Source organism: Herpailurus yagouaroundi, unplaced genomic scaffold (assembly GCF_014898765.1).
Source record: "Herpailurus yagouaroundi ecotype Mexico unplaced genomic scaffold, PumYag 192, whole genome shotgun sequence".
Lineage (NCBI taxonomy): Eukaryota > Metazoa > Chordata > Mammalia > Carnivora > Felidae > Herpailurus > Herpailurus yagouaroundi.
In genome coordinates, this window is record NW_024412423.1 from 8,934,496 (window position 1) to 8,940,615 (window position 6,120).

At 41.9% G+C, this 6,120-nt stretch overlaps 1 protein-coding gene across 1 annotated transcript in view; it reads left to right on the forward strand.

Annotated features, from left to right (window-relative positions):
* The first annotated feature begins 5,510 nt into the window (after positions 1–5,510).
* Positions 5,511–6,120, forward strand: part of PRR16 (proline rich 16) — a 313,708-nt gene continuing 313,098 nt past the window's right edge. The window contains exon 1 of the mRNA XM_040444310.1: positions 5,511–5,610. The gene's annotated coding sequence lies outside the window, so the exon portion shown is untranslated. The remainder of the gene's footprint in view (positions 5,611–6,120) is intronic.

Genomic DNA, 6,120 nt, shown 5'->3' on the forward strand with positions numbered 1-6,120 from the left:
TTTTCAGATAAGGAACTAAAACTACATACTCTGTCTGGCCATACACAGTGGATGGCATTCCTGGCCACCTTATACCCGGCAGGACTTGGCTTTATATGCCTGAAGGCCAGAGTATTGCTTAAGCAGAGGGAGGGTACAACCACTGCCAACTTCTCCTCTCTGACGTTATCAAAACCAGTAATTGTTCTCGGTTCACCCTTACTTTCTTGGAAGGAACAAAACAAAAACTAAGACAAAAACTGAGGACCCTTAAACTTCTAAGAACAGCAATTGCCAAGTATCTATGAAAATTAATTGGACGCATGAATGAGAAGTTTCAGTGATCTTGGTACTAATAGGGTGTCTTGTTTTCTACTAAATGATCAAGTTTTCCTTGGTTATGGCTGAATCGCCTTCCAGGGAAAGAGACTGCTAAGCTATTAAACTGTGCAGAGTGGCAAGTGGCCAAGTCTTAAAAACACCTCTTTGGCACGTCTGTAACAGTCCTGGAGTATTGAAAGTCTCGGGTTCTCTGTTCACTTGGCCCAGAATTTTGAAGCTGAGAGGCAGAATGAGATGTCAGGCACAGGTCCCAGGGATTCAGGATGAGTGGAAACTCCTGAGTGGAGGAAAGAGGGTAATTGTTTCAGTATTGCTTCCACATGTGGTGGGGGCAGTTCAGCAGCTCTGGGCTGGGTCAGGTCTTCAAAGCTGGGACCCTGAGATGGGAATGGATGAAGGGTTCTTGGCATGGGTGAACTGAATGTCCAATCTAAGACTTGAGTGAAGCTTGCTTTGGGAAGCAAGAACAATTTAAAAATGTCAGTCTTTAGGAGGGGCCTGGGTGGCTCAGTTGGTTGAGTGTCCGACTTCAGCTTAGGTCATGATTTCACCTTTTGTGAGTTTGAGCCCTGCACCAGGCTCGCTGCTGTCAGCCCTGAACCCTCTTCTGATCCTCTGTCCCTCTCTTTCTGTCCCTTCCCCACTTGTACACACGTTCTCTCTCTCATTGTCAAAAATGAATGCACATTAAAAAATGTTTAAAGACGGGGCGCCTGGGTGGCGCAGTCGGTTAAGCGTCCGACTTCAGCCAGGTCACGATCTCGCGGTCCGTGAGTTCGAGCCCCGCATCAGGCTCTGGGCTGATGGCTCAGAGCCTGGAGCCTGTTTCCGATTCTGTGTCTCCCTCTCTCTCTGCCCCTCCCCCGTTCATGCTCTGTCTCTCTCTGTCCCAAAAATAAATAAACGTTGAAAAAAAATTAAAAAAAAATGTTTAAAGATAAAATGTCAATCTCTAAGTGTGAGAAAAAAATCAAGGTATGTGATCCAATTAAAGTCTGTATGGTGGATACCTATTTTTCCCCCCAGGGGCACACCTCTTTTGGAGGAGAAATAGGGCACGGGTACAGACGACTTGATTGAAGTTGGGCCAGTCACTGTACTTTTTTGCCATCAGTTTCTCCCCAAACAGTGCTGATTCATATGGGGTCTTTCTTTATGTGAATCTGAAAATGATTTTACTTCCTGAAAACACTTTACTTCCATATAAGAAAATTATCATAATATACAGATTTTGTTAGAATAACTTGTTTTAGTGCCACCTGCTGGAAAATCATGGTAATAAGTATAAAAATGTAAGCCTTTTCTATAAAAATGGCACAACTCTGGTAGCAGCTTTGCACCCAACTCAGTCGCAGTGATTGTCTCATGTGTCCATAGCCTAAGCTAGACCTATCAAAGTCGTCTCCTGGGCACTTGCTGTGATGATCTTTTGCTGCAAAAGTTGTGAAAATGTGAGCCTTGACTTACCGGTGACCATGTTTTAACTTTATGTAGGAATGAGCTTAAGAGAAAGAATGCACGAAAAGAGGGTGGGATACAGGGACAGAAAGACATAGTCCCAGTGGTCTCAGAATTTCTGACTCCAGTCCTACTCGAAGATATTTCTATCCATACTTTGCTTTGGCTATGAAATAATTTCCTTTGTTGAGTTAAGCAAAAGTTCAGTTTCTGTCACATGGATAAAAAAAAAAGCCAAGTATATATTGACTTTGGATGTCAAGTAAAATAAACTGACCACAGTTGGGAAAGAGGGCAAGATTCGATACTTTGAGTTAATCTCGGTTTTTATATTAGAGTCATGTGTGGAGTTAATCTAAAATTGTTCCTGCTAGGACTGTGTCGTGCTAAACCTAGTCGTACATATCCTCCATAGTGTAGAGTCGTGCCTAAAGTAGCCATTTAAAAAAAATTTGTTGAATTAAAGTCCATTGACTTTATTTTTTTTCAACGTTTTTATTTATTTTTGGGACAGAGAGAGACAGAGCATGAACGGGGGAGGGGCAGAGAGAGAGGGAGACACAGAATCGGAAACAGGCTCCAGGCTCTGAGCCATCAGCCCAGAGCCTGACGCGGGGCTCGAACTCACGCACCGCGAGATCGTGACCTGGCTGAAGTCAGACACTTAACCGACAGCGCCACCCAGGCGCCCCTTAAAGTCCATAGACTTTAAAGACTTCCATTGAAACTTCCAGATCACATTTGTTAAACCAGTATGCGTTTATCTATAGTAGGTAGACATCATGCCAAAAGCAGTTGATAAAAAGGAGGCATTTCTCCAGACAAATGGAGACCACTCCACAAAATGTATGAGTCAACACAGAGTTCTAGCTCTTAATTTGTATTCCCTAGATATGAAACATTGATGTACCATTTAACTGCCCAAGGCCTTGGTTTTCTCACCTATAACATAAAAAGATAGAACTAGATGATCTTTAAGGCTTACTCTGGGGAAAACAAACAAACAAACAAACAAACTCAAGTTTTCTTTTAATCTCTCCAACCAATGATTTTCAGAATGTGGTCCCTTTCCAGCTGCCTAGAAACATGTTAAAGGCAAATTTCAGACCCCACCCCAGACCTACTGGATCAGACACCCTGGAGGTAGGATCTAGTAATCAGTGCTTTAACTAGTTTGAGAACCACTGCCCAGACATGTGCAATATACTTATTTAATAGTCAACATATATATGGAGAACTTTCCTAATTTCTCTCAGCTGTGTTTCAGTGACAACATTTTGTCCTCTAGACATCCGTGTCCTTCTCCACCACACTCCTCCTCAGTCCCCCAGTGAAAACTGTTTTGGTCAGAGCAGTGTTGCCATTCTTTTTTTTTACATTTTCAAATATCTCTAATAACTTTATTAGATTTTCCAAACAAAAAATAAGTTCCTGCAAAAGAAAAAGAAAAAGTCAAAGCATTAAAAGCGATGTTATATTATGCATATCATCCTTTTTTGAGAATCGATAAGCATTGTTAAGGTAATGAGAATCCATAAGAGCTACTGCCAACAAAATGGAACACGGTATTTTGGAATATTCTTGAACTCTTTGTGATTTAAAAATTATGTCAGTGTCATAACATTTCCTACAGGTTAATTATTAGGGACCCTTCGCAATAGATTACACACACACACACACACACACACACACACACACACACACGCTCAAGAAAACTGATAACTGCTTGTAACTAAAAAAACAACCACTAGATGATCTCCTATAATTATCCAATCCTTCTTGCTGCAAATCCCAGAAAATATAGATAAAGAGACAGAAAGAATAAAATGCTGGGTACACGACCACTTCTGTGAATAAGGCTTTCCTTTTTTGTGTGTGTATCTAAGTGATGAGGTTTGAGTTATGTACCCATTTGCAGCTAGTGCTAGTACATAAACAAATTTATGGACAGATTGATGGTAAATTTTACTATGTGTCACTTTGCGGTGTGGTCCCCATAATTTGGCTTTAAAACTTCATATATGAACCTCTGAGAGAGTCCAGGGTAAGCCAAAGGAATAAATTATGTTTTTTCCGTAAGTGTAAAAAAAAAAAAAAAAAAAGTAAATAGACTTTATGTGTCCTTTTCATTCTGCTTCCTTCTCTTCAATATTTTTAACTCTCTTTGTAAGAATTTCTTCTTTAGGCATATTTTACCCATACCTGTTTAATAACTGGAAGATCGTGGTAGCCACCCCTGGTGGGTCCTACCAGCTTTCTAGTTTGGATTTGGAAGTCCCCTTTCACTTGACTCTGTATTATATTCAAATACAGATCTAGACAGGTGACAGCCATTATTTAAGAATAAGTTGTGCTATGGATATGGATGGTATGTTTTAGAGCAATAATTATGATTTGATTTTGAGCCAGAATAGTTTAGTTCATTAATACTAATGGATATCTTAGGACAACAGATTTATTTTTTTTTTTTTATCTTTAGTGAAGGAGATTCAGAGTAGCATGGATATATTCTTAAGTTGTAAGAGTATTCTTTTGTCAGTGGAAAGGAAAACATCCCTTCTTTTCCTCCTCTCCAATGTTCTTGACACTTTGAGTTTTGTGGGCTTCTGTATCTACCTGCCTACAACTGAGAGTCAACAATTCAAAGCTAGAGAAAAAGCATTTTTCCTTTTTTTTTCTTATGCTCTCCTGCCATTTCTGACCATTTATCTTTATTCACATATAAAATAAAGTTATCATTAAAGATCAGAAATTTCCAGTAGGAGAGTTTGTAAACCTGATAAAATTATTTTTACTGTTACATCTTTATAAAGTAAAGAACCTGCAGAGATAAAGGAACTTAGAAAAAAAATCTCTTCTCCCTACCTCAGAAACGTTGAGCATATTGCTTATTGAACACTTCTAATTATTTCTTCCTTTTTCTCCTCTCCAATTTTCTTACTGCACACTGGTTCTTTTATTCTTTCCTTATTTTAATTGTCTCCCAGCAGCTCCTGCTGAGACATCCTATCTAAATTTCTCTTTTTTTCTTCCGGTGCGTCTTTTTTCCATATTCATATATGACTTCCAATGATTTTGTCAAGGGAAGGTATTCAGAATTAAGACAGTGATTGATTACGGAGGGCTTAAGGAAGTCAGAAGGGGAGAAGTGCCAAGATTTTTTTCCATCTAAAGAGGCTTGTTGGGACAACCTAGGGTGTGAGAAGCAAAAAACAAGGGCCCTGCTAAGGCATGGCCAAAATGGGAAGCCTATTAAAATAATGATTTGGAGTAGTGTGCACTGAAGACAATAAAGTAAAACCATCCTGCGAGGTCAGTAGCTAATAGCCCATGGGTTTGTTACTAAGGAAATTAAAACTTTAGCTAATGAGAATGGGAGCCACCTACTGAGAATGAGACTGAAGGCTTCCTATTAGCTCTCCTCCCTGGATCCTTTTGGCAGAACAGTCAGAAAGTTATTTCCTATTTAGTAGCGAAAGGCTTGAAATGGAGATTTAAAAAAAAAAAAAATGATGGGGGAAAAAAAAAGTTGGAGGCAAACTCTTCTTATTCAGCTCTTTCAAGAGGAGATCCAGACAGCGTATCTACCCAAACATACATCAGCATAGGTCATGAAAACAGAAAGAATAGTGAGAGAGAGAGAGAGAGAGAGAGAGAGAGAGAGAGAGACAGAGGACCTGTCCCAGATAAGTACAGCCAAGATGACTCAGTCTCCCTGAGGGATTTTTGGTGTGGGGACGTGAAATTAATACATCCGCTATTAGTTTTGTGGAATCAGCAGGACTAGGCAACCTCGTTCAAGAACTGTGGCTGCATTTCATTATTCCACGGGTGAGGGGTCTTTGTGCACATTTCTCTCTATCTCTGTCTCTCTCTCTTTTCCTGCAGAAGTAGGAACACCTCTGTGTAACTCCTAGATCAACTAGGAGAATGATTGGAGGCCTTCTGAACATACTTGGGTCCTCGATAAACACTTAGGTCGCTTTACTGCCCCTAAACGCAACACCTGGCCCTGCGGGGGGAGGGGGGGTTCTTTCCATTTTGTCCTGAAGTGTGGTGGGGAACCAGGGCTCTGCTAGCGGGGGAGAAGGAACGAAGCCGGCTAGGTGTGAGAAGACCCCCCCCCCAACCAGCCGGCTGCGGAGACGAGGGCATTTCAGGATGACGGCCAGGGCCGGGCAGGGCGCGGACTTGTGTCCCTGCTCGCGGACGCCCGCGTGCCGGGCGAGAGCTCCCGGAGCGCCGGGCCGCGGGGACTGCAGCTGACGGCCCGGGGCGCGGCGGCCGGGCGGCCGTCTCCGCGGGCGGGGAGCGAGCGCGTGTGTGCGCGAGAGCGGCGGG